This window comes from Pteropus medius, unplaced genomic scaffold, assembly GCF_902729225.1.
Source record: "Pteropus medius unplaced genomic scaffold, Ma_sr-lr_union100, whole genome shotgun sequence".
In the NCBI taxonomy this organism is placed as follows: Eukaryota; Metazoa; Chordata; class Mammalia; order Chiroptera; family Pteropodidae; genus Pteropus; species Pteropus medius.
In genome coordinates this window covers 8708498-8736409 of record NW_024352784.1, presented here as the reverse complement: position 1 = coordinate 8736409, position 27912 = coordinate 8708498, and the positions used below count along the sequence as shown (strand labels likewise).

Here is a 27912-nt window from a genome sequence, read left to right as displayed (position 1 = left end):
GGGAAAATGAAAATGATTCTATTGTCACTCTAGGGCGTGGGTCAGGGTCTGATATACCTGGATCTAACCCCTTACTCTGCCACTGACTAGTCATATGTACTTGAGAAATGTTCTTCACCTGAGTTTCATGATTTTAGTTTTTTCATCTACAAAATGGGGACCATGAAACTTTCTATTTTCCCTGCAATTTTAGTATGCACGAGCATGCCTACGTACTCACACACATGTGCGCGCACGCGCACACACACACACACACACACACACACACACACACACACATTTAGTTGTCATAGTGCCTGGAACATAGTAGTCACAGAGTCACTTTCCTTGGTTTTACATCTATACTCTAGGTCTTTTATCAGGATGAGAAGGAGCACATCCTATGCCAACCAAGTGCCTTGAATCTCTAATTTAGGTTGTAAGTGTTAGATAATTTGAATACATTGAATCATAGTGCTTTTGTGAGGGCATGTCCCAATTAGCAAATCAGCTGTCAAAGCGTCCTGGCAAATGAGGTGTTTCTGCCTTGCCTGTATCAATTCAGTATGGAGCAATTTCTAGAGGAGTCAGGCCTTGGGTGAGCAAAGGAAGGGCAGGAGGAAGCACTGGAATGCAGACTGTTTCAGACAGTTTGACTGGCACACCTTGCATTTCCTATATCTTGCCAGGCCACCGTGGAACTATGTGTGCCTTTTTCTCTACTGCCCTCATCATGAGGAGTGAATAGTAAAGAAAAAGTAGGATTGGTAGTCATAGATGCCTGAGTTCCTATCTTGGATCCACTATCTGGGAGACCTTCAGTAAATTATTTATGCTTTCTATATCTCAATTTCCTCAATTTGAAAAACAGATAACAGTTTTGACTTCACCAGGATGTTGTGAGGATTAAGTAAGGCCCATTATATCAACATGCCTAGCATGATGCCTGAGGCATTAGTGTCACAGTGCAAGGCACTGGGCCCTCAATAACCGGCTGCAAATCTTGTCCCTCTTCAAATTCTACCCAGACAGCCAGACCTGATTTTAAATCCTGTTTCTTCCCTTTCCCAGTGTGCAACCTTGGTCGAGTCATGTTGCTTAACTTTTCTGAGACTCTGTTCCCTCACTGTAAAATGAGGGCAGCAGTATCTTTCTTGACAGTTCTTTAGGATTAAGAGAATGCAAGCAAAGCACTTGGCCCATGGAGGCACAGTGCAGGTATTCATGCATGCAGTGTCAGCATTTAATATTCGAGGAAGTTGAGCTGAAGCCTTACTGCCTCTGTGTGGCCTTTTATAATCCCTCTTCTTTGTTGCATCCTCCTCACTTCCTAAACCCTTTACCATTTGTGGTGCTCATGCTCAGAACCTCTTCCTTCTCTACACTCTCTCCTTACTTACATAGGATCGTGGAATCTCATGGTTTTAAATGCCATCTATAGCTGATGACTCAAATGTAAATCGCCAGCCTGGGTCTCTTCCTTGAACTCTAGATCCATATATCCAAATGCTTATGCAATGTCCCTACTCGATGATCGTGAAGTCATCTCAGATTTACCAGTCCCCAAATTGTGCTCTTGAGTTCCACCTGCATCACCACCAGATCTGCTCTGCTTTCAGCCCTTCTCAGTGTCTTAAGACAAAATCATTGGAGTCACACCTGTCTCACCTCTTTCACATCTCATATCTAATCATCGGCAAGTTCTTCGGGCTCAGTTTGCAAAGTAATCCAGAATCTAACCACCTCTTACAATCCTAGTTTAAAACAGAATCATGTTTCTGACTTTGATTCCCTATAACCTCTCTACAAACCTAGTCAGGATGATCTTTTAAAAATACAATTCATATCTGACCACTCTGCTCTATGAAACCCTCGACACTGATCCAACTCAGCATAAATCTGAAGTTTTTAGCATGGCCCGTGAGGTTTTATGTGAACCAGTCACCTGGTCCCCAGCTCCATGCTGTCTTTCTGAGACTATTCCCTCCTGCTCTCCAGCTATTCTGGCTTCTATGCTGTACCTTAAACATGGAAGCTCTCTCTCGCTCAGGCTTTTGATTTATTCCTTGCTGTGCCTAAATGTTTTCCCCTCAATTATCAGCATGGCTTGCTCTCATATAGCATTTCAATTTCTGCTCAGATATCACTAATTAAGAGACTTTTCATGACCACCACAAAACAGCACTCCCACTTCACTCCACTGGTGTTACCCTCCCTCTCATAGCATCCACCTCATATAGTCTTTTCTCTCTATTACAAGCTTCTTAATAGTAGAGAATTGGTACCTAGCATTGAATACCTAGCAGGTATTCAGTAAGTATTTATTGAATGAATGAGTGAAATTATCTAATTCTGTTTTCCTCATTGCATGAACACTCGTGGCACATATCATTCATAATTTTTTTTTATTGTCTAGTGTTACACAAAGGATAATATGCATAAATTACATTTGTATAGGACTCATGGTTTATACAGTTCTTTAAATAACAATTATTAGAATAATATTACAATAACTATTACCTCCTTTGATCCTCATAACAACCCATAAGAGAGGAAAAAGTATTTTACCCGTATTTATAGATAATGAAATTGAGGCTTATAAGTTAACTAATATGGAGAAAATCACACATATAATAATAGAAAAATCAGGACTTGAACTCAGGTTTTATTACTCTTGATCCAAGACTTTTTTTTCCCATAAAATGTAGATACCTTACATTTACTGATTTGCATTATTACTGAACTGATTCACCTTGAGAAGTACTTTTCTTTCCTGGGAAATAATGATCAATCGTATATATTGTTTTTGTATCTTCACATTTCCTAACATGGAGTAAAATACATAATAGAGTTTCTTATATATGAATGCAAGTGTGAATATATGTCATAGAAGTGTGTTCTTCCCATATTGTCTCAAAGACTCTACTTGTGAGGTTTTTATTAATCTGTGAGCTCAACTTCAATGTGGATTTAGTCCTCTATGAAAAAGTACAGTGAGAAATGGAGTAAGACAAGAAAGGGATAGACACCAAAAGATTAAACAGGCTACTAGTAATGTGAGTGCCCAAAGGAATGTATCAAATCAGGACTTGACTGACAAACATTCAGATATGGAATAGGGTTAGAAATTTGAGGTAGGATATGGCAGTGGGCAGCTTGAACAAGCAGTGTACCTGTAAACGGGTAAGCGGCACTCTTTTGACTAAGTAGTCAGTATGGCTTAGAGCAGAACACTTTTCTGAAGAAAATGCTAGTTGAGTCAAGCAGGGCATGCTTGCACCCGGAATAGGGCTGTATTCCCAGCAAGGGAGCTAAGGGGAAAGGAACTGAGACAGAAGCCCATCTATAGGACTGCTGTAACTTTGTGATCTCAGGCTTTCCCTCATAAGCAGGTCTAAGGCACCCAGAAAAATCTCAGATCACATCCTTCCACTTCCACCTCACCCGCCTCATCCTCTCCAATGGCCCTAGTGCAGATGATCTCAGGAATGACCATATGGATCTGAGTCTACAGTACTTATTGCAGGAGTATTCTATAGAAAAGGCTCTGGACTTGTAGATAAAAGCCTAATTCACCCTCTTAGAAGTGGGTCTGCTTTTGAGTCCTCTTCCCTCCTGTTTAGCTGCCACTCAACCTTCTCAACCAGCATCCTCCACACATGGCCCCATCAGCTTCCTGGGAGGTAGAATGACCCCTGTATGGGCTCATGAGCTTGAATAGGACTGTCAGCATTCACATCCAGCCATCAAGTCTCCAACAAATAACTTCCTGTGGGCCTATTTATCTTCTGTTTCAACTCAGCAGAACCAGGGTCTATAAATTGTAGTTGGATTCAGGACCATTTCTAGGACAAGGATGTATTGCATCTCAACAGTGGAGCACAGTATCAATGCGTTCTCTTCTGCACAGAGTCCATTTGCCTACTGTAGTGAAACAGACATGCTTAGTGGGCAGCAGCCCCCAAGGTGAACAGGGTGACCATAAACCTTTGCAGTGGACAGGAACAGCAGAGACTGGAGACAAGTGAACTGCTTCTGAGCAGGCCTACCGCTTCTTTTACAGGCTCTGAAAGCTTCTGCAGGCAGAATCGAAGCTGAATTTTGCTGAAGGCAAATCTGGTGCTTATACTTGGCTTGGCATTCTGTTACAAGTGTGTTTAAAGATCTGGTGTATGTGTTATAGACCTACACAAACAGCAGAGGCAGTATAAACCAGAAGGCTCTTGGGTCAGAACTGGTTTTAAATCCCAGATCTGCCCCTGACAGTGAGACTTTAGGCAAATTGTTTAGCTTATTTTCTCATATGTAAAAGGACCCAGTGAGGTAGACTTTATTATGTGGATAAAATGAGATGAATCAAAGTGTCTGATATATAGCAGATGCTCAATAACTTAGAGCTTGTTTAAACTTAGAAATACTTGCATGGAAATGGTAATAAAGCTTAGACTGGCAGCACAGCATGGGGATTTTAGAGGAAGAATTTGGAGTCAGACAAAAATGGATTTCAATCTTAGTTTTTTCCACTTATTGTTCAGATAACCTTGAGCATGTTATTTTTGTTTTTATAACTAGAGAATAATAGTATTGCCCTCTTATAAAGTTTTTGATATGACTAAAAGACATGATGCCTTTAAAGTACAAAGCATAAGACCTTTGCATAATAGGAACTTAATAAATGTGAGATGTACCTAGACTCAATAGGTAGACTTAAACTCAGTTTAATGAGACATATTTTAAGCAGGACATCCTGTGTGCATGTAATTTTTAGCTGTATATTTATTATTGGGGAAAAATAACATTAAAATAATCTTGAGTTTAATTGTTAATCCCATTGAGTAGAATCCAGAGTTTATTGGCTCTTTATTAGAAGTGCGGGTGCTACACGTTGTGATGGATACAAAAATGAATGAGGAATGAAAATAAAATTGATGTACCAAGCACTGAGCTAAGGAGTCTCAGATGGATTATCTCATTTAATCTTTTTACATAGTTTATATTAGGAAAAACAATGCATGGTCATGGTAGAAAAGTTGGAAAGAGAAAAAGCTGTAATACGCAAAAGTTAAAAATCACCCATAATCATTGTTAGCTATTTGCTGTATTTTACTCCTGCCCTTCCTCTGTGTCAAGTGCATGGCCTGTTTAAACCTCAGTTACCTCATCTGTAGAATGAAAATAGCACTCTCATTACCCAAGAGTGGTTAGACAACAAATGAGATCCTTAAAGGAAAGGATCTAACAGTGTCAGGCATTTGGAAGAGGCTCATACATGGCCATGTCCTTCCTATTCAATCATGTAAGAATAGTGTCATAGAACTTTTAAAAATAACATACACCTGAGAATATGAGACTATGAGGTGGCTTTTCAGGTTGCAAAGCCAGAGGCAGATTTGGAATATCTTGGCCAATTTACTCAAAGATTTTTAGCAGATAGTGGTAAAGATATGATTTTTATATTAAAAACCATGTAATTAATGAAATGCAAAATTCTTGACAGTTTTTAAGATAAAATAAGAGACTGCAAAGAAACATTGCACTTGTGGTGGGCCAGCTCGGGCTAAAACCCCAACCCCAGGGGAATGCTTTCTATCCCTTCATCATTATGGACCTTTCCACTAAAAAGTTCAAGAGGTCAGAGTCACAGAAAGGTTCTAAGCAGATAACTAATGTGGTCAGTGTTAGATGTTAGATCACTTGAGTGGTCATATGAAAATGAGTTGGAGGGATTACCACAAAGGAAAAACCTGCTGTGAAGCCAATGCAATGGTCTGGGTAGTGAGCGCTAAGAGCAAGAACTAGGAAAATGTCAGTGGAAATGATGAGAAGGAGACAGATTCAGAAGATTTCAAAGACAATAAAAGGAACCTTATTATTATCCAAGTGTGAAGAAAGAGTTGGTTAGGAGGGATCCTAAGATGATCCTTGGGTTCTCATTGGGTGGACAACAGGCCTGGAGGGACCATGGACTTATACAAATGATGCAGATACACAGGATTAATGATAATAGATAGTAGAGATCCACCTGTTTTGCAGTAAACTTTCTCACTACCCTGCTGCCCTGATTAAAAGGAAACTTTATTATATATATTCCAAATAACTGAAAAACCAAAGTTTCCATTTCTTGAAATGACTCTGTTTCCCTGAAAATCATTTTAAGAATTTTATTGTCCAAGACAGGCCAGAAGTTAAAAATTGCCTGCTTTAATTACTAGCCGTTAGGTACGGAGGAAAGTATGTAGCTTTGAAGAATCCTTAGGCAAAGATCGTGAATGTTCTCAGGGCCTCCATGAGAGTGGTTTCTCTTGCTGCAAAAATGAAAGTGGAACCACATTTCAGAACCAGAGCCCACTGATTTGAGGGCACATTTTCTCTTTGACAATATCCAGGCAAAAATTAAACATTCAGAATATGGTAATTAAAAGCTGAATAATTTACTCTAAACCAATAAAGTAAATGTTGGTAGTGTGATAGCTCCAGAATGAGAAAAAATAACAATGTTTATTTATTAGCTATAAGCCTGGATTGTGCAATGAACACTGAACATGTTATGACTAGAGTTTGGAAATAGAGTATATACTCCTGAACCCACATGCATTCAGCAGGAAATCCAGCATACAGCTTCCCAATACCCTGTGATGAGTTGTGTGATCAGGAGCAAGTCACTCAACTAATTTGTGCTAGCATTATCAAATCTGGCATTAGGCATGAATGATTCTTGTCCTGTCAATAACATAATTTCACATCTAAAAGATAACAATCTGTTATCGTCAAACCAGGCACACAGCAGCCTTGCAGAAAGCCTAGCGTTGGATTCTTCCAAGGTGTTCACAAATAGGACTGCTCTGTAGTAGTTCTGGTCAGAGTTCCCTTAACATTGAGGTCATTGGGATAAGGGAAAAAAACTATCTGATGAGATGTATTAAGACATCTATCAAAAATAATAAATTCATTCAGCAATCTCTGACAATCACAGATATCCTCAGAGTTTTATCACAAAGATATATTTAGAGCCCATAATAATCCCAGATAGAAAGTACATTAGAGAAAACATTAAGTGACTTCCTTTTATTATTTGGTGAGAATTTCCAAGTTTCCTTTGGTGGGGATGGGCCATATTCTCACATATCACCTTTTTAATTCACCATCTTGCTTCAAAGCTCCCAAATTTCTACCTTTTTTTGAGCCCAGTTTCTCTCTATCTCCTGAAGTTACCCTGTTTTGCCATTTACTAGTGGCCACGCTGTGCAGCCAAGGTTAAATGCAGGAGTCAAGGTCTCCAAGAACAGATAATAGGCACACCAGGCTCAAGTGATTTAGGGTTTACTTAGAGCAAGAGAGAAAGAGTACACAAAATTCAGCCTCGTGCAGTACATAGATCCCCTTTGGCTAGCAGATTCAATTCTCAGCCAACACAGATGTAGCTGCACACATTTTCCACTTCATACTGCAATAGAAAGATGCACCTCTGCCCTATGAGGTCTGAAATTCAGAAAGCTGGGGGCATGCCTGAGGGCCAAGGCCAATGATGCAAGCACTTAAGCAGAACAATGCAATACACATCGAGTTTGGAACAGGAAAAGATATTCCCACACAAGGTAAGAAAGCCAGCACAGGCCACGTGGGCTTTTTATCTATTGGTTAGGAGTGTTCCAGGCCCAAGGCCCATTTTTATGTGTCTAAGTGGAGGCTGAAAGGTTGCATGCATGAGACTGACTTTCCAAACAAACCCAAAGAGTAATACTTCAAAACGTAAATAGATACAGGAGGAGAGAGCCCCATCTCTGTGAGCTTTGCTCTTCATCTCTTTGTAAAAAGGGGTGTCTATGGCCACGCCACCCTGAACGTGCCCAACTTTGTCTGATCTTGGAAGTTAAGCAGAGTCAGGCTTGGTTAGTACTTGGATGGGAGACCACCTCAGAATTCCAGGTGCTATAGGCATTCTTTTAAAAAAGAGGGTGTATATTGAAGTCTGGAGTCCTAAAAGGAGACAAAACTGCACTGGGCCTCTGAACTATAGCATTTTTCCTGTGAGTTGCAATAAGGATTAAATAAGATAAAGTTTATATTGTATGTGGTAACAATGCTTAGAACAGAGTCAGGTCAACACATGGCATTTATGGAGGTTGTCAATATTGATATCAAACTTTGTAAAGGTAGATGAGTGAGGCTTAATCCTGTTTCAGGGAACTTTGTCTAGTGGGAGAGACAAGCTTTTAAGTGACTAAAGTGCAAGCGGGACTAAAATGAACTGTTTTACAGACACAGAAGCAGAGAAAAGCATTTCACTGAAAATTTGGTAAGTTTCAATAGTTGGAGGTTGAGTGTTGAGCCTTTCTAACTAGAGGGAACAGCATGAACAGGGACATTGATGAGCATATGGATGTTGTGTTGGGAAAAAGTCATAAACAGTTAAGACTGGAGCATGAAGGGACATAAAGAAATGGTGAAGGAAAGGGTAGTCAGGTCCAATCGTGGAATGCCTAAAATACCAAAACTAAAAATATTGAACCATGTAATGGAGAGCTACTGAATTTTCGGGAGGAGGATAAGGGTATGACCCAAAGAGGTGAATGTGGGGTCTAAATTCTCTTCTAGATTCTCTGGAGTTATCTTCAAGCTTCCCTGCTTGTCTTCTCTGATAATCTGCCAGTCTCCCTGCTGGAGTTCTCTTAGCACAAATGGCACAGAGTACATGTACAGTAAATGTTTATTGAATAAATAGTTGAATAATCACTGTTAGCTTTTTCCTCCTCGATACATCAGGAAAAAAGATCAGTGTAATTAAGTGGTTGATTTGGGACAGAGAGAGGACAGTTCCAGTTCTGGTTCTGTGGTCTCTGATTGCTGTAAGGTCAGCTAACCTCTCTGGGCCCCATCAGTTCTTAAAAATGAAGGAAATAAAGACAATTTGCCTCCTAGAGTTTTAGAATGAAAAAACTAACTAAAATTATGTTTGTAAAATCTAAGAGAAAACATTAAAAGCTAGATCTCATAATCTAAGGTCAATTATATATATATAATTGACAGATTATATATATATATATATCTGTTTAGGTGAGATGGCCTAGGCCTCTCCGTCTGGCAACCATCAAAATGCTCTCTGCATCTTTGAGTCTGTTTCTGTTTGTTTTCTTTAGATTCCATATGTAAGTAAAATTATGGCGCATTTGTCTTTTTCTGTCTGACTTACTCCCCTCAGCACAATACCCTCTAGGTCCATCCATATTGTTGCAAATGGCAAGATTTCATTTTTTATAGCTGAGTAGTATTCTTTTGTGTATATATATCCCACCTATTCTTTATCCATTCATCCATTAATGGAGGCCCAGTTTGCTTCCATATCTTGGCTATTGTAAATAATGCAGTAAACATATGGATGCACATGTCCCTTCAAAGTAGTGTTATGTGTTTCTTTGGATAAATACCCAGAAGTGGGATTACTGGGTCCTTCTTTGTCACTTGTTTTAAAGTCTATTTTGTCTGGTGTAAGTATTGCTATGCCAGCTTTTTTTTTATTTCTATTTTTATGAAATGTCTTTTTTCATCTCTTTACTTTCAGTCTGTATGTTTCTTTGGAACTGAAATGAATCTCTTGTAGGCAGCATATGTAAGGATTTTATTTTCTTATCCATTCAGCCACATTATCTTTTGATCGGGGCACCTAACCCATTTACATTCAAAGTAATTGTTAATATATACGTAGTTACTGACATTTTATTCACGGTTTTTGTTTGTTTGTTTGTTTGTTTATCTTTTTTCTTCTTAAAAAAGTCTTTCCAACAATTTCTGTAAGACTAGGTTGGTGGTGATGAATCCCTTTACTTTTTCTGGTCTAGGAAGCTCTTTATCTGTTTTTCGTTTCTAAATGATAGCTTTGCTAGGTAGAGTAATCTTGGTTGTAGGTCTTTACTTTTCATCACTTTGAATATTTCTTGCCTATCGCTTCTGGCCTGCAAAGTTTCTGTTAAGAAATCAGCTGACAGTCTAATGGGAGCTCTCTTATAGATGACTAGATGCTACTTTTAAGATGTTCTCTTTATCTTTAAGCTTTGGCATTTTAATTATGATGTGTCTTGGTGTGGGCCTATTTGAGTTCATCTTGTTTGGAACTCTGCACTTTCTGGAGTTATATGTCTATTTTCTTCTCTAGATTAAGGACATTTTCTGTTACTATTTCTTCAAATATGTTTTCAATTCCTTGTTCTCTCTCTCCTTCTCGTACTCCTATAATGTGTATGTTGGTATGCTTGATGTTGACCCCAAGGCCTCTTAAACTATCCTTATTTTTTTTGGATTTCTTGTTGTGGTTCTGATTGGGTGTTTTATACTACTTTATCTTTCATATCGCTGATTTGATCCCCTGCTTCATCTAACCTTCTGTCGATTCCCTCTAATGTATTCTTCATTTTAGTTATTGTATTCTTCATTTCTGACTGGTTCTTTTTATGTTTTCTATCTTTGTTAAAATTCTCACTGAGTTCATGTATTTTTTCCCTAAGTTCACTAAACATCCTTATCATCAGTTTCGAACTCTATATCTGGTATATTGCTTATCTCTATTTTATTTTATTTTATTTTATTTTATTTTATTTTATTTTATTTTATTTTATTTATTTATTTATTTATTTGTTTATTTATTTATGGATCTTTGTTCTGTTCTTTCATTTGGGACATGTTTCTTTGTCTCCTCATTAGGGCTGACTCCCCATGTTTATTTCTATGTATTAGGTAGGGCTGCTATATCTCCTAGTCTAAGTGGAGTGGCCTTATGTAGTAGGTGTCCTGTGGGGGCCAGTGGTGCAGTCTCCCTGGTCGTCTGAGCCAAGTGCTCCAGGTGTATACCTTGTATAGATTATTTGTGCTCTGTCGTAATTGAGCCTTGGTTGCTGTTTGCACATCAATGGGAGGGATTGAGTCACATGCTGATTGGTTGTGAGGGCTGGCAGTGACCACAGTGGAGGAGCTATTGTGCAAGATTTGCTTTAGCAGGGCTCTGGTGCCTGCTAAGTCTGCTCTTTGGGTGTGTAGTCCTTGGATGTGGCTCTGGGTGGTGCTCTGGCTGGATCTGAAGCCAGCTAACAGATGTGTAGGCCCTAGGGCCTCCTGGGATGGGCCCCACCTCAGGCCAAATTTTACTATAGCCTGTGTCTTGCCCAGGGCCACCTGTCATGAGCCATCTAGCGATTCCCAGATGGCTGCCACCTGCACTGGGCTTGGAGGTGTCTCAAGGGGCCAGGCCGAGTGCCGAGTTGGCTGCAGCTAATGTTGGGCTAGGGGCTGCTCAACAAAAGGTACAGGGTACACCAAAGTCAGATGCTGCTTATTTGGGTTTTGTGAGCCTTTCAGAGATTTTAGGAAAACCTGTAGTATGAGCCAAGACAGATTGTTTGTATGAAAAAGCCACCAGAAGCAGCTTAGGTTGGCCAGCAAGTTGAATTGGGTGGGGTCTCAGAGAATCACCAGGCAGAGCAATAAGTGTTAGCCAGGTTGATGGAGACTCAGATATGGTGGCCTCCTTTGTCTTCACACTAGGTGCAGGGGAGTATTTAAAAAGAAACAATGGGTTCTTCCAGCTCGTCTGTCTGGGATAAAGCTGTCCTTCCCGACTTCTTCCTGAAGCCAGCCAATTCAGTTCTTCCTCATATGTCCCTGGTGCCTTTTAAGCTGCTACTCCAGTGCTGGAGCTCAGAGCAAGTGAGTCTATCAGCAATTAAGTTCATGTATAGGTCCTTTAAGAGTAACAGAACCCTCCATTTCAGCCACAATCTCTGCTGGTTTTCACAGTCAGAAGTTCCATTCTGGCACCAGAGCCCTGGGCTGGGGGACCTGGTGTTGGTCTGGGACCCTTCGCTCCTTGGATTAGGGGGAACCTCCACAGCCAAGATATCCCTTCTAATTTTTATCTGCCACACATAGGTATGGGAATAGTCCATTCAATGTCTTTGCCCCTCTTACCAGTCTCGAGGTGGCTTATTCTGTATGTCTTTAGTTGTAAGACTTCTGTTCAGCTAGACTTTAGGCAATTTCCAATGATGGTTGCTCCATAGTTTAGTTGTAATTTTGATGTGGTCATGAGCAGAGGCAAGCGCAGTGTTTACCTACTTTGCCATCTTGACCAGATATCAAGATTAGTTTTCAATTGAATAACAAGGAACTTGGGCCTAGCCAAATTGTCGCATAAAATTGGCCATTATAAGTACCTTCACTGTACTAGGATATATGTTAGGCATTTTTCATCTTATATCTTTACACCTTTTAATGTTCTTTGAATTAAATATTATTCATATTTTAAAGATAAGAAAATCACAAATCAGGAAAGTTAAACAATTTAATATTATTATTATTTTTAACACACGTGGGGAAATTGAGACATGAAAATATAAAATAACCTATCTTCAGTGCCATGCAAAGTCCCTAGAAAAGTGTCTGCTACATTATATAGCTCAGTAAATATTAGTTCCCTTACCAAATTGTTCTTGAGACATCTTTATTTTGAGACAGCTGCCTAGTAGCTGTGCCTTCCACTGGGAGTGAAATGATGCTCAACACATCATCCACTCAGGGTGTGTTTGCATATTTTTGTATGTGTGTGTGTTACGGAGGAGGGTGCCTTGCAGAGAGGTGCTGTTTTGATGGTATAACTAGAATGAAAGGCCATATTCTTGTCCTCACTGGGATGTTGCTTCTGTCTTTGTAACTGCTTTGAGCTCCTTGAATTAGTACAATATGTTATTATATGTACTGAATTTATATTTTTTGAGGAGAGGAAATTCCTCAGTGTTCTCTTTTTTTCCCAATAGCAAGTCATCCTCTGTGTGAATAAATTAATATAGTTGGATTAACAAATGCATAATCAGAAATTCTGATGTATGCATGTTCTCATGAATCCTTGAGACATAATGTCAGAGGACAACAGGGATGATTCCAGTGTAAGGTTGTGTTGGTATTGGATTTAAAGTGTAATAAGGGCAACTAAAAAGAGCAAACTAGCTTTCTTTGCTTTGCCTGGAATCATTGGGGAAATCTGGCCAGATTTAGTAGCATTCTTTGGCCCAAGCAATTTATGCAGTTGTGACTAATCACAATATCACAATTTTCACGGTAAAGATGAATATCACAAAATATCTTTAGGCGTATTTAGACAAATAGGCTTTCTGAAACTAAGGTTCCAGTTAGACCCTGTGACTCATTCATCTACATAATGGAATTTTCTTTTTACATAAATATTGGCATCAATAATCTTTGAAGGCAAAACCAAAATTGAAACATATGATTTCATCAATATGTGAACAATAATATGAATAGCACCTTTTGTATAACACTCTACAGTTTATAAAATATCTACATAATATGGCAGAATGGGAAAAACACTATACTTGGAACTATACTTGATATAATATGGATTGTCTTATTGTCCCTTCTGTTCTTTGCCTTCCCTGTTAGAGGCTTACTAATGATATATCAGGTTTAAAATAAGCCACAGTTCAAAGTTTAAATTGAATGATCAAAACCTTCATAATCTCAATTGTGAGACTTTCCAGCTGAAGAAGTAATCTCCCTGGAAGAAGGATAAACCCAAGGCTACTGCATTTTATATAAACTCTCATATATGAACTATTCGACCTGGAAATAAGGAAGTGGCAAATTCATGGACACAATTACATTATACGACTCATCTGTTGAGCAGATTATGGAAAACCCAGAGGACCTTGAAAAACAGCCCACACAAGCTGGGTCTGCAGAAGAGGGAGCCAGCATCTTCCTGCTCTGGGGAAACACAGAGGAGGGATTAGTATACTCTGGTTACCTTGGAGACTCCACTCTGCACTGTTCCTGCGATAAACTCTCCTTTGCCACCACCCTCAGCCTACAAAGAGTCTGAGCCCGATGTCACACTGCTTGTTTTTATCCCAGGCTTGAGCCTGTTATTCTAAACCCACCCAGAAGGGAAAGAGAAGGACACAGAAAGGGACAACAATTTACGAAAAAGGCCATGTGCCTTTCCTTCTCTGAGTGTTAAATGCTTAAGTTTTTTGCACTGGAACTTTATTTCCCAGAAGAATTTGAGTTATAGGGAACCCAGGAACCTTTCAAACATCTCACAGCTACAAGTTGATCTTTAACATCCTTTTATATCTGGGATTAATTAATTAAAAACATCTCCCCAAAAAGTGTCAAGAATTAAGGCAAAATTTAAAAATACTAATAGCTACCACTAATTAAGCCTTGTTATGATCCTGGTATTGTAAATAGGTAATATTTAATCCTCACAAGAGCCCATTTTACAGATGACAAATCAAAGGCTTAAAGAGGTTAAAGGAAGTTGTCCAAGGTCACACAGTGAATAAGGACCAGATCCAAAGTTCATACCCAGATCTGGTTTGGCTTCAAAATCAAAGCTCATTCTTGTATATCCTACTGAGCTATATAGCCATCGTATCTGATTAACTGCTTCAGGAAGCACTTAAGAAAGCAATGAAAGATGAACTTCATTTGTTTTTCCCGAGGTCTGCTAGAGGCAGCAGGTTAAACAAGGATATAAAAACTGTCTCTTGTGAATTGTTATGCATTTCGTTTTAAATAAAGAATTGGCTTACTTCTGTAAATAGCATGAAGAGTATTTTATTTTTATTATTATTCATTAGAATGCTCCCTGAAAGGGATGCTGGAATGCTGAACCTCTTCTCCAGGGAAATGGCTGAGCCAGTTCACCCAAGGTCCTGCTGCTGTTCAAATTTTTTTTTTATTCTGCTCAAACATGACCTACCCTATAATCTCTCTTGTTGCTCCCCCAGGAAAAAGCTGTGCCTGCTTCTGTGAAACACTGATTTTAAAAAGTCATTGAATCCTCAGATCTGGCCCACTGCCAAAGGGCTTATTTTTCAGTAAATACATTCAGATACCAGTCTTCTTGTCTTAAAATTTCAAAAATACCCTTTCTTTAAATTCTCCTCCTGCGTGTACCTGATCCTGCATCTTGCTCCCAAGATTATAAGAAAAGGTGGGCACTCTTCCATCCTAACTATGAGAAATCAAGGAAATGTCTTTCCCATCAGCTCTCCCCTAGACATTTATGGGACCTACTGAGGCCCTGGAGTCACGTGAAGCTCCAGGATGGTGAAGCTGAGTTCCTGCTATATACTCCTGCCTACACCAGTATCAGCTGCTAAATGTATCAGATTTTCAGACAGACACACCCTGTCTTTTATTCAGGAGAACTGGGGAGGAAAAGGGCTGACTTAGCTTTTAGAAGCATCTTGCTATGTAAAGTGTACCTGCCAGTATCATCACCTTTGAGCTCAATAGAGATAAGGAATCTCAGGCCTACCTCAGATGAACTAAATCAGAATCTGCATTTTAAGAGGACACTCAGGTAATCTACATGCACATTCAAGTTTAAGAAGCAATGAGTTAAATAGCAGTTGTCAATTTGGGCTACACGAGAGTACTATGGGATTACCAGGAAGTTTTAAGAATTACAGAAAATTCTAATTTAATTGGCCTGGGATATAGCCTGGGCACTGGGATTTTTTAAATTTCTCTGAGTATCCCTGATATGTACTGAGGGTAAAAATTACCTCATATTTCTGAACAGACCAAGCATTGATATTGATTATTTTAAAAGAAAAGACAAAGTGATTTGTAGTGAGATTAATGGGGAAAGTTGAGAGCTATTATCTGGGACTGAGTTGGTCCTTCTTTCCATTGGCAAAAGGGGGCTCATACCGTAAATGAAATTTGAAAGGAGAGCAAAACTCAAATCTTCCAGGAAAACTAGTTATATAATAGGGTTCTGCTTGTCTAACATTTCCAATCGAATAAAATCAAGAATAAAGTGATCAAAGAAAGGAGGAATAGGAAAAGGTTAGGGGTTGAAACCTACTAATAAGCTTCCATTCAATCATCTCATTCCTATGACCAGCAGCTAGCCAGCTGTTCCTTTAATTTCAATATTTTTCCTACTCTGGCATTATATAAAATTCTCTACTCTGAATAATAAAATATTTCTCATAGAGAAACTTCTACCATCAACAATTGCCATTACTTTTCTCTTCAAATAACAGGTCCTGGACTTCCTGCAATGAGAAAAGGCATGTTGGAAATGTTCGTTTTCTGTAGTCCAGCCCAAAGTTTAAGACATATACAGCCAAAATGGAGACACTAAGAAAATGAGAGTTAAATGGAAGAAAGGTGACCTGCCTAATTTTGAGGCTCAAGGGAGTCCCATGATGAGGAGAAGAAAGTAGCAGAATGCTTCTATAACTGCTTCATTTCCCCTGGACCAAGGTTGGCTGGTGGCATAGTTCCTTTAATAAATAGTCTCCCTGAAAACAGTTTTCCTGGAGGGCTATTTGTTCATCAAATTAATTCTAGAATTTACCTGTTGGAAAGGGTATTTAAAAACAGTGCAATAAGAGAGAAATGCCATTTCCTCTTTATTTGACTGTGTGTGGCACTAAATTTAAGGATCCTTCACAATCAGTGAGACACTTCTGAGAGCCTCCCAAAGACATCTGGGGCTGAGAAAGTTTTGAAATCAGAAAGAATTGGATAGCAAGAGCCGAAGAAGTATAAACTCAAGAGGTATCATGGAGCTATAAAGATGATTTCCTAATATTAGGGAATGATCTCTTTCCCCTCCCCAACCCTGGTGAGAAGACATCTGGGGACACACATTTCAGAGGACTGAACTCTGATGATCTGTTCTCACACACATCTGAAGAATTGGTTTTAATCTTTCATACTGATAGGTTAGGATTTAATATAATTCTTTCAAACGTTTTTGTATGGATTTTGTAACATTTTTTGTAAATTTAAAATTATTTCCAAGTAAAACTTTAAAATCTTAAATGAATTAATAAAAAAAACTGTGACCACTTCACTTCTAACACTATGTAGTATATTGGTGAACCAAGAATAACTATATCTGCATCAAGAATGACCTCACACTGTCTTTAACTTCCTTACATTATTGGTGAATTTATCTGAACCTTTAAGAGACTGTGAACCTCTCCAGGACAGAGACCATGTCTGATTTATTTATTTATTTTTTTAATCACATGTACCTAGAAGAGAGTTTGACACAGAATGAGTGCTGGTTATATTATTGCCCTCACCCCCCAAAAGACATGAGTGCCGTGCCAAAGCAAACAATCAAAATGATCGCATTCCTGAAATTCTACATATGAAGAACATGTGACCAAACTGAGGCTAAAGAAAGAAGCCTGCATACTTTACTTATTCTATTTAACGTTTGATATAAGTTTCCATTCCTTCTTGAGTCGGTTTTAAAAAGTTACAACTTTCTAGGAAATTGCTTTAAGTTTTCAAATTTATTGGCATAAAGTATTTTAAAATAGTATTCTTTTATGTTTAAAATTTTTGATATTTCCATAATTTATCCTACTTTTGTTCCTAATCTGTATGTTTGTGTCTTCTCTTGTTTTCGTGATCAATCCTACAAAATGTTTATTTTGTTGCTCTTTTCAGATAGCAAACTTTGAGCATTTTAATCCTATTTCCTTGTGTTTATTCTCTTTGTTTTTTTAACCCTAATCGCTGAAGTTAGATGCTCGGCTCATTTTCAGCCTTCTCCTTTTCTAACATAAGCATGTGAAGGCCATAAATTCTCCCTGAGAACTGCATTAGCTATATACCATGTTTTTAAAAAAAGTAGTATTTTCATTATCCATTTGTAAATATTTCCACTCTGTTTTCTTTGACTCATGAGTTAATTAGAAGTATGTTTTTTGTCAGCCTAAGAGGGGACTTTAATTGACCTCCCCTTTTTTTTACATCGTGGCAAGAGAATGTACTGAATGATATTGATTCATTGGAATGTATTGAGGTTCACTTTGTTTCATAATCCGTGATCAACTTTTTGAAATATTGCATGTGTGCTCTAAATATGTTCTTTAGTATATTACTAATGATCAAACTTAATGTTCATCACTACTATAGTTTAAATAATTTAAAAAATATTTTACATATCAATTACCAAGATAATTGTATTAAAATCTATCATCTATAACTGTGGACTGTCAATTTACTTTGTAGTTCTTTAAATTTTTGTTTTAAATATTTTAAGGCTAGTTTAATAAAGTATACAAATTGAAAATTAATAATGCTACTTGAGGAATGATTTTTTATACATTATATGATGATGCCCTTTATTTCTAATGTTTTTGCCCTGAGCTCTACTTTATTCTATGGCCACACACACACACACACCCCTTTATTTGATTAGCCTATCTTTTTTCCAAATATATATATTTTTTATTCCTTTATCTTAGATTTTTGGGGGTCCTTGTGTTTTAGATGTGTCTCTAGCTAAAAGGCAAGTTTAGACTATTAAATTTATTGTAATAATTAATGATTTGTTTAGAATTATTTCTATCATTGTATTATTGCTTTATGTTTAACATTCTTTCTCTGCTTATTTTTTTCTTTTTTAGCTGATCTGTTAAATTGATCAAATTTCCTTTATCCCACCCTTTTTGATTCTTCAGTTTTCTAGGAATTTATCCATTCTGCCTCCTATTTTGTTGGCTACCTTTACATTTTTAAAGTTATTAATATCTTCACTCTTCTTGCTAACAACACAAGGACCTTAGAACACTTTACCCAAGTCATTCCCTTCTGCATCACCTATTATTGTTACATATTTTTTAGTTTCATCTTGTTTTCACTCTTCCTAAATTAAATATTATAATCACAATATTTGTTTTAGCTTTGCTCATGTGTTGATCATATTCTTTACTCCCTATTCCTTCATTCACCTCATTGGTGGTTCAGTTTTTCTCCTCCTGAAATAGTAGATTTTGTCGTATGTTCAGTTTCATCTTTTAAGTGATAAATTTCTTCAGTTTTTATGACCTAAAAATTATTTTCCTTTTGGAAGGATACTTTAGGTGAATACAGAATTTCAGAACAATAGTTTTATTTTCTCAAGCCTTCGAAGGTACTATTTCATTATTTCCTGATCTCTTCACTGCTAATGAGAAATCTGATATCAGAATAGTGGTCATTTCTTTCTAGGCTATCTGTCTTTTTAAGGATATTCTCTTTGTTTTGGTATACTATAATTTTACTCTGATGGTTATAGGTCTAGGTTTAGTTTATTATTCTGTGTGGAATTCATCATAATTTTAAATCTGCAAGATTGTATTTTTCATTCATGTTTATAAGAGTTCTTGGTAATGATTTTCTTAAATATTATCTCACCTGCACTCTTTCTGTTTTCTCTTTCCAGACTATTATTAGACATAATTTGGATCTTTGGATTCTATTTTCCATGTCTCTTAACCTCTTTTATATTTTCTATCTTTTTTTTTTTTTCTCTCAGTGCTATATTCTGGATAGTTTTCTTAAAAATATTTTCAGTTCACTAATTTCCTCTTTATCTAATCTTTCATTTAACCCATTTCACTAGTCTTTTATTTAAAAAAAAGTCTAGAAGTTTTAATTAGTTTTTAATTAGTTGACTTATAGTTTCAACTTATTATTTTATATTTCTAATTATTTAAACATACTTAATTTATCATCCTTATCAGATTCTACCGTTATCCAAGTTCTCAGTTATTGAGAGATTTTCCTTCAATATATGTTTTTGCATTTGTTTCTACCAGACGCTTAAGGACTATCACTAAACTAGAACCAACTTCATATTAATTTCTCAGTTTAGAGTTTCCTGGTAGAATTTAAACCTCATATCCACATGAAGCATAGATCCAAGATTAAAATATTTGTCTTTTTTTCTCAACCAAAGCTTAGACACAAGCTATGACACTAACTTGCACACAATGTCTTTGCTATCTCCCCTGCTGGATGAAGATTGTTATTTTTCTATCTCATCCTTTGATGATCCTGGATGTATATAAAATTCTTGGTTAAAACTGCCTATCTCATTCAGGACCAAGATATAATCTGTAACAAAATATTATGGAAACTCATCTCCATTCTCACCCATGATGCCAAGCAACTACATCAGTTCTCTCAGATTGTATTTGGTTCCCACTCTATTTTTGAAATTGTAGAATTATCTTTCTTTATTTAAAACTCAGCTTAAGCATTTAAAGGATTTTTTAAAAATTATATTTATTTCAGTTGTATAGGTGCCATAACAGGGAGTGCTAATAAGACCTTTGAATGACTTTTCCATTGCCCTCCACTTATTGCTATATTTTCTATGGAGTCCATGTGGGAAAGAATAGGAAGGGAGAAAAGGGGTAAGGAGGAGAGAGGCCTTTGGCAAATTGTTTTCTCTTTGAATTCTGTATCCTTTATCCATAAAATAATGAGTTTTGATAATAAAAGATAATAACGTGTTGAGACTCTTCTTGTGGACTCAAGATATACCTAGCATTGTGCTATATGTATTACATTATCTACCTTATGTTACATACTCACATACAAATTCTTTAAGAAAGGTATTGTCTCTATCTTTTAGGTAAAAAATTGGAAGGCAAATAAGGAAGGTTACATAATTTAGCCACCATGCAAGTGGACAAGCCACAATTTGAACACAGGTCTGTTTGATTCTAAAGCATGTCTCTTAAGTCCAGTGTTACTTTCCCCCTTATTTTCTGCAAGATGATCATGACGATTCCTGTTGTCTCTCAACTTCTGAGTCTCTATTCAGTCTTTAGCTCCATCATGTGTGTAATTTCATTTTTCACTCAATCTTGTTCAGGGTTTCAATGTTCTCATCTCTGCAAATCTAATTCACTTCTTGTTCTTCTCACCCCAGGTCACAGCCATGTATAATTATTGGCTGAATTAGTAGTATATGAGTGTTTTAATACGGACTTCTTGAAATATGATTTCTGGAGGGCTGGAAATGATTCTACACATAGTCATACACACAAATCACAACAAGACCAGACGTGATATACAGTGCTCATTGCCAAGAGCCCCTTTACAGGAAAGGATTTTTTTTTTCCTTAAGAACTTTCAGGGAGTGAGATCAAAGATACATTTAATATCTTTAAAATGAAAATGTCCCATCCTCTGTATTCAGATGGGTTGTAATCTAGCTCCTTCAGCAGTAAAATTATATTGGGCAGATAAAAGAAAAGTAAAGCATATCAGAGTCCTAGTGTTCTTTATAGTTCAGGTCCATCAGATTTGTCTAGTTTATTCATTACCACAATTCATATGCTTATTAAATAAATAGTTATCGGGCATTCATTTATATGCTTGGTAATTATTTATGGAGCACCAGGGTAAAGCATTGACAGTAAAGTGATGAATAAAACGACAGAGAATCTGTTCTTGTGGAATTTATAAACTGGTGGAGAGATGGAGAATGAACAAATAATCCCTCAAATAAATATATCTGAACAAATTGTGCTAGATGATGTAAAGGAAAGGACTGGACAATGGCCGAGGATAGCACTTGAAGTGAGGGAAAGAAGGTCAGGGAAGGCTCTTGTGTGGAAGTGACTTCTAACCTGAGCCCTACAAGACGTTAAGGGTGGGAGGAAGAGCATTCCAGGCAAATGGACAGCAGATGGAAGGTCCTGAGAGGAGAGAAAGAGTGACACTTTCAAGGAACTGGAGATAGACTCAAGGGTGACCAAGATGAGGCTGAGTTGCTAGGGAGCAACAAGATCATTCTCTGGTTCTTTAACCACATTAAGGACTTGGGTTTTCACTCTTAAGAACCTAATAAGTTTTATGCTGGATATTGGACCTATTTTATGTTTTAAAAGACCTCTCAGACTGCTACATTAAAAATAAACTGGTCAGTGTCAAAGCAGGAGGGAGAACAATTTGGGATGACTACATTGCGATGAATGGTGATGACTTAAACTAGAGCATGGGGTGGTAAGGATGAAGGGACTTAACGAGAGATATACTGTGGAGTTTGAATGGAAAAGGTGGATGTCGGATTGGATGTGGGAAGTAAGGGAGAGGATGTTTTCAAGGATAGGTCCTAAGTTTCTCCCTTAGACAAAGGAGTGAATAAAAACACCATCGATTGTTGCAAACACATCGACTATAGGTCAAACCTTAAGCTAAAAGCAACTACTGCTACTGACAGTTTAGACTGGTACAAAATACACAGGGCCTGGGTATTTTGGTTTTGTGTATACAAAAAATTTCGATAGCTAATATCATTAAGTATTTACTTCTAGCCAGACACTGTTATAAGCATTTATGTTTATCAACTCATTTATCCTCATTATGACCATTCGAGGCAGATAATATTATTACCTTATTTTAGAAATGAGGAAACTGTGGCACAGCGATTCTACATACCTTGTCTAAAATCACTTATCTAATAAATGCAGACTTTGGATTTGAACCCATGTAATCCTGAGACAGAGTCCATATTCTTAACCCCTTCTAAACTCGTAATTCCTTTTTCTTCCAAGAATCTCCTGATTTAGCCTGGAAGAACATACAAAAAACAACAATAATAGTACGAGAAAGGCTATAATAATAATCACTAACATTTAGTGGCAGAATGCGGGGATGCACAGGATGCTGAGGAAACACTGAACAGAGACTAATAAGCTTTCATTGAGAAAATGGGAATTAAGGGACATTTTTTAATATAGTAGAAAGTTATATAGAATACAGGCCCTTACTGAATGGTAAATGTCTTTGAGCCAATGTCGTGCTTACCTCTGTAACTCCAGGACCTCACCTTGACACATGGTAGGCGTACAATAAATGTTTCATGAAGCCGACTAAAATGAAAGGCTCTGCAAACAAGGACGCTACCTCCTGACAAACTGCACTGCTCTCTTCCTTACCAGGAACTTTGATTTCCCCAACCACCTTTAACAAACAAGACAAAAGCAATGGTTTTATACAGGAAAGAATAACTTTTCCAGGTCAGCTTTAAAGTTTCAATCTTCAGGAATGTTTGATCTAAAAGCAATAACTGTATTTTTGGTCAATTTGCCTGCAGAACCCTTTAACGAGTTTATCTATAAACTAGCATTGGTTATTATTTTCATTATTAGCCAGAATTTAGAATGCTATTTTTGAAAAGGTAGAACACATACACATATATGCACAAGCAAAGCCTGTCCCTCCCTTCTTCCTGCATTTGAATTAGGCTTTTCAGGAATTTCCATTCAAAAGATTTGAAATTATCTCTCCTGTGTGGGTGGTCAATTACAGTTCTGCCAAGATCGAAACAAATTTTATGAGGATTACAGGATGTTTGTGTTTTCCTATCTGACTTTGCCCACTGCATCTCCAGACACTCTGGGAGTACTCTTATGTGAAATTAACATGTTTTGTCACATTGTGGCAGACCTTGGCTGGCGCTCCTTACTCTCTAGAGTTCCCTCTACTTAATCAAAGCAATCCTCCTTTCTTATTCCCAACTTCCCATTTCTTAAGAGAAGCCTATTGATTTTGCCCCTGAAATGACAATCTTTTCAAGTGTTGAGGATGTCTCTGCAAGTGATGAGCAAGGAGATTTGGGACGGAGTAAAATTAGTATTGAGTTATTTTGCTCAATCCCAAAACAAAGACATATATTGAATGCCTCTGCGCGTGGTAGAATGCTGGGTGATGGCAATAAAAGATGTATAAGGTATTTTCCCTTTATTCAAGGAGCTCTCAGTCTAGTAATGAAGACAGGCATAGAAACATAGAATTTTAATAACACGGTGGAAGTGCAATGATAGGTGTAAGTATAGGGTGTTGTGAGCATACGCTGGAGTAATGGGAATGGTAAAGTCTTTCTGAAAGGTGATGCCTAGATCAGGTCTAGAAGTAAAAATAAGCAGGAGTTAGCCAGGTGAAGAACATCTTTCCAGATGTGGGGTGTTGAGGGGAAAAAAATCACATTATAGTCAGAGGGAACATCTAGATAAGATAGGCAGCGGGATGTATGTGGAAAACAGCTCAAGCTAGATTGTAGGGTATGTGGAGAGAGAGAAGATAAGGCCATTGATGGGATTAGTGATGAAGAGCTATGTAAACTGCTAAGGAGTTTGTACTCTATCCTGGGGGCATTAGAGAGTCATTAAAGGAATTTAGGAAAGTTTTAGGGTTAGATTATTGTGTTTAAATCAGTCAGGTTATGGTGACTTCTTCACGTGAGGCTACAAGAGGGTCGTGAGTCCTCACAAGGACCAGAGCATTGAGTATAGGAAGCCTTATCCACTGTCCCAGCAGAGCATTTGAGAAACAGGAGTCTTACAAACAAGAATATAGGTAAGGAAAAATATATATATAGGGAAAAGGGCTGCAAGTCTTTAAAATTATTTTTTAGAGCGTTTCTAAGCTATTTCTCATAATAATCTTTCCTATCGATATTTTGTCAGAGTTATATAGAGATTTCTTGGGAAAAATTTAGGTCTAAAGATGTATATTTTTCCTCTGAGTTAAGTTATAGATCTTATAAGTCTACCATATTGGGCCAAAAATATCAATATTATACCAATAGCAATTGCAAGGAATAAGTCTACCATAGTGGGCCAAAAATATCAATATCATACAAGTAGCAATTGCAAGGAATTTTTCTTATAAATTTTTTTTAACAGTATCGTCAGTATCCTTCATTGACATTTAATGGAAACCATTAAATTTTATTTGGAAATATACCATGGCATTTGTCACTCTCCATGATCTCAAATTACTTTCTCACAACAAGGATTTAGCTTTATGATTAATATTTTTCTCACTTAAATTCTGCTTATTTTCCATAGTTATTTTATTTATTTTTACTATTCCCTCATTGGCCTATTATAATAACTATGTTTGCTAAGCAAGAGAATAGTATTCATTTGCATATGTTTGTTCACTGCTGGAAGCTAGAAGCTAGCCTTGTCCTTTGGCAAGCTGCTTGGTTACTGTTGTCCAAACGATTGTATGTTAGTAAGTAAAGAGCAGTGTCCTAAAGATGAAAATCTGTATCTTAATCTTTCAGCTTCATTCCCAGACAGATTTCTAGAACTATAATTGAAATAAATGTAGGGCAGGGGTGGGGGATGAGATATTTACTCTTACTTTAAGTAATGATTGCCTTTTTTTAATATAAGGAAAATCTTCCTAAAATGGCCTCAAGCCAACATTTGATAGGGATGTATTGGGCTCTTGGGAGAATAGAGAAGTAACGTCCTCCAAAGTCTTTCTGGAAATCACCCTTACTAAATCTTAAAAAAAAGCAAACCCAGAAATTTCTTTATGCATCTCACATCTTAAGATGTAATGATGACAGATAGTTATGGCAAAGCTGTTAGCTTTGGGAGTCAGAGCTATTATTCCATTCTTAATTCACGTAATTAAAGTGTATTACCTTGACATTTGTCCATCTATATTTAGATAGATGATAGATAGATAGATAGATAGATAGATAGATAGATAGATAGATAGATAGATGAAAATATTGTCTCCACCTAACTGTTTAATTGATGATTACCATTGTGTATAAGTATGAATTTGGGAATTTGTGAAATTCAATTTTTCACACTGGTGATAAGAGCTTGGGGAAACTTTGTGCAAAAAGATATCGTACCCATAATAGAACACTTTTGCAGTAGGTATTTGAACTGTTTTTAACACCATTCAGGTTATGTATGTTCATTATTTTGAATTGCCCATTTATATTATTCTGCATCCAGATATATAACATCCTCACCAGCAAATGACAATAATGTAACCAAATAGAAACAAGCTGTAGTCATTTGTCAATTTTTTCATCTTCACTTGGATTTCTAATACTCATTTCAAATATGTTAATTCTACTATCTTCCTCAACACTCTCCTCCACCCTATGTCTTCCTAGTCTTCCCCATCCCAGTAAATGCTATCACCACTCACCCTTGTCACTCAGAATAGAAATCCTCTCTCAGTAAACTTTGACTCCTCTCACCTTTCAACCAACCATCATCAAGCTTTGTCAATTTTACCTTCAAAAGAATTTTGACAACATTCCCATTGCTTCATTCTCATGGTCATTGCTTTGCTTATCACTTTTTACTGCTTGCCTAGTGCCCTTGTATAAAATCTAAAGTCCTCTCCAAGGCTCCAAGTAATTATCATCTGCCACTCACTCTGGTTGTCTCCTAATTCTGTCTCAGGATCTTCTCAGTATCAGGTCCTTCACTCATTCTTTTTCCTCTTTAAATGTGTGTCCCATAACTCGTGGCTCTTCCTCATTCTTTAAATCTTAGCTTAGAATCTGCAGTGAGGCCTTCCTTGTCCATGCTCCCTGTATATACCCTGTCCCATTATTTGCTCTTTATCTCATAATACTTATATTAGTTTGTAATTTTTTTTTTTTTAAGGCTTGAGTTTTTATGTTCCCTCTGATAAACTATCAGCATCATAGGGCAGGGATGATATATGTCTTGCTCAGCCGAGCAGGTCCTGTGCTGCATGTTTGCCTAGCAAATAGCAAAACTAAAGAAAAATCTGACTGAATCCATGGAATACGCTAAGAACTGAAGATAAAAAAGGTCTAGGACACGATTCCTGCCCTAATGGAGCTCACATTCGATTAGGGGATAAAGAACAGCAAAAAAAAAAAAAAAAAAAAAAATAATAATGACAATATCCAGAAATGAGAGCTATACAGGAGCTAGGAGCAAGGCGTATAGATAGTAGGAAAGGGCTGTATGAATAGTTTAAGGATATTGGCACTGAAGACAAACTTGGTTGAATCTCCAATTATGTAAATAAATCAAAGTGTTGTTTTTGTTTGTTTTTTTACCATCAAGTAGCTTTGACGATTCGGTCAGGCTACTTAACATCTATAAATCTTATTCTTCTGTAAAAAGGAGTAAGGATATTTACTACCTCAAAGAGATACTTTGAGGATTAAATGAAATAAGTCATGTAATGTTAGCCCCCTGAATGAGAGCTAGTAGGTAACCACTTTAAATAAGATTCACTATTACCATCAAAAGTGATGTTTGTTTAGTCAGTGTATACCTGGAGCTCAGTATGCCTTCAATATACCATTGAACTCAAATCAGTGCTCTTTTTATTTTTATTTTTTTGCTGCAGAGAGATTGATATTTTAAAAACTCAACTCAGAATCCACCTTCTCCAAAAAAGCCTTCTCTAACCATTTCAAGCCAGTGTATCACATCTTCCTTCGAGTTGTCTTTGTGCCTTATACTGGAAGCATGTTGCTATTTTAATGGACTCCAATAACTATCACTACTCTATTGTGTCAAATGTGGAATCAAATGAGAGACCACTTGAAATAGTAGCTTTGTAACTGAGAGAGAAGTTGAAGACACAGCTTACTGTGTTAGTCTTAATCTCAGAATAAACATACAAAAGAGGTGCTGAAGAGCTGCAGGCCCCCCAAGCTTCTCTAATGGTAGGGAACAGACCAGAGAACATGCTCTCAGCAGATAGGTGGATTCAAAAGAAAGAGGAGGAGGAGGAGAGCGGCTGAGCTAGGCATCACATCGTCATTCCACTACCCAGGGGCATGGGTAGGGGATGAAAAGAGTCCAAAGGTGTTCCACTAATTGGCATTCCTCATCATGGAATCATAAAGCCAACTGAAGGAGGTTCCTTTCCTCTACCTAACCACCATCTGAGCCACTCCAGGCTCCACAGACAGCAGGTCTAGGGTTAAGCACTCACTCTGCCACTTAAAAACAGGAATACTTCAATCTCTCTCAGCCTTCATATTCTCAAACGTAAAATGAGAATAATAATAATAGTGTCTACCCCATAGTGTGAGGCTAAAATGAACTAATGCAGTAAAGCACTTACCACTGTATTGAGCTCATAATAAATGTTCTTATTTCTTGGCTAGGATTACTTTCATCTCTGTTTGAAACTGTCATTGGAAAAGATAAGTAGATATGTAAATGAATACATGCCTTACTTAAAATGCTGGAAAAGGACCATCAGGGAAGATGATGCTTGGGCAAGATTTTTAAGAACAAGCAAGCCTTCTCCACATGGACCACTGGCCTTCCAGGCAGTAGGAAGGACCAG

General features: G+C 37.4%; 1 long non-coding RNA gene and 1 pseudogene across 3 annotated transcripts in view; both read left to right on the top strand.

Annotated features, from left to right (window-relative positions):
• The window catches only part of LOC120590409 (uncharacterized), a 672254-nt gene that overhangs the window by 567787 nt on the left and 76555 nt on the right, over nucleotides 1–27912 (top strand). The window contains exon 8 of one of the 3 annotated variants that reach the window (XR_005649713.1): nucleotides 16044–18009. The exons of the other annotated variants lie outside the window; for them this stretch is intronic. This is a non-coding gene — a long non-coding RNA (uncharacterized LOC120590409). Of the gene's footprint in view, nucleotides 1–16043; nucleotides 18010–27912 lie in introns of those variants that run through there. 3 annotated transcript variants of the gene reach the window in all.
• LOC120590635 (uncharacterized) lies at nucleotides 7799–7917 on the top strand (annotated as a pseudogene).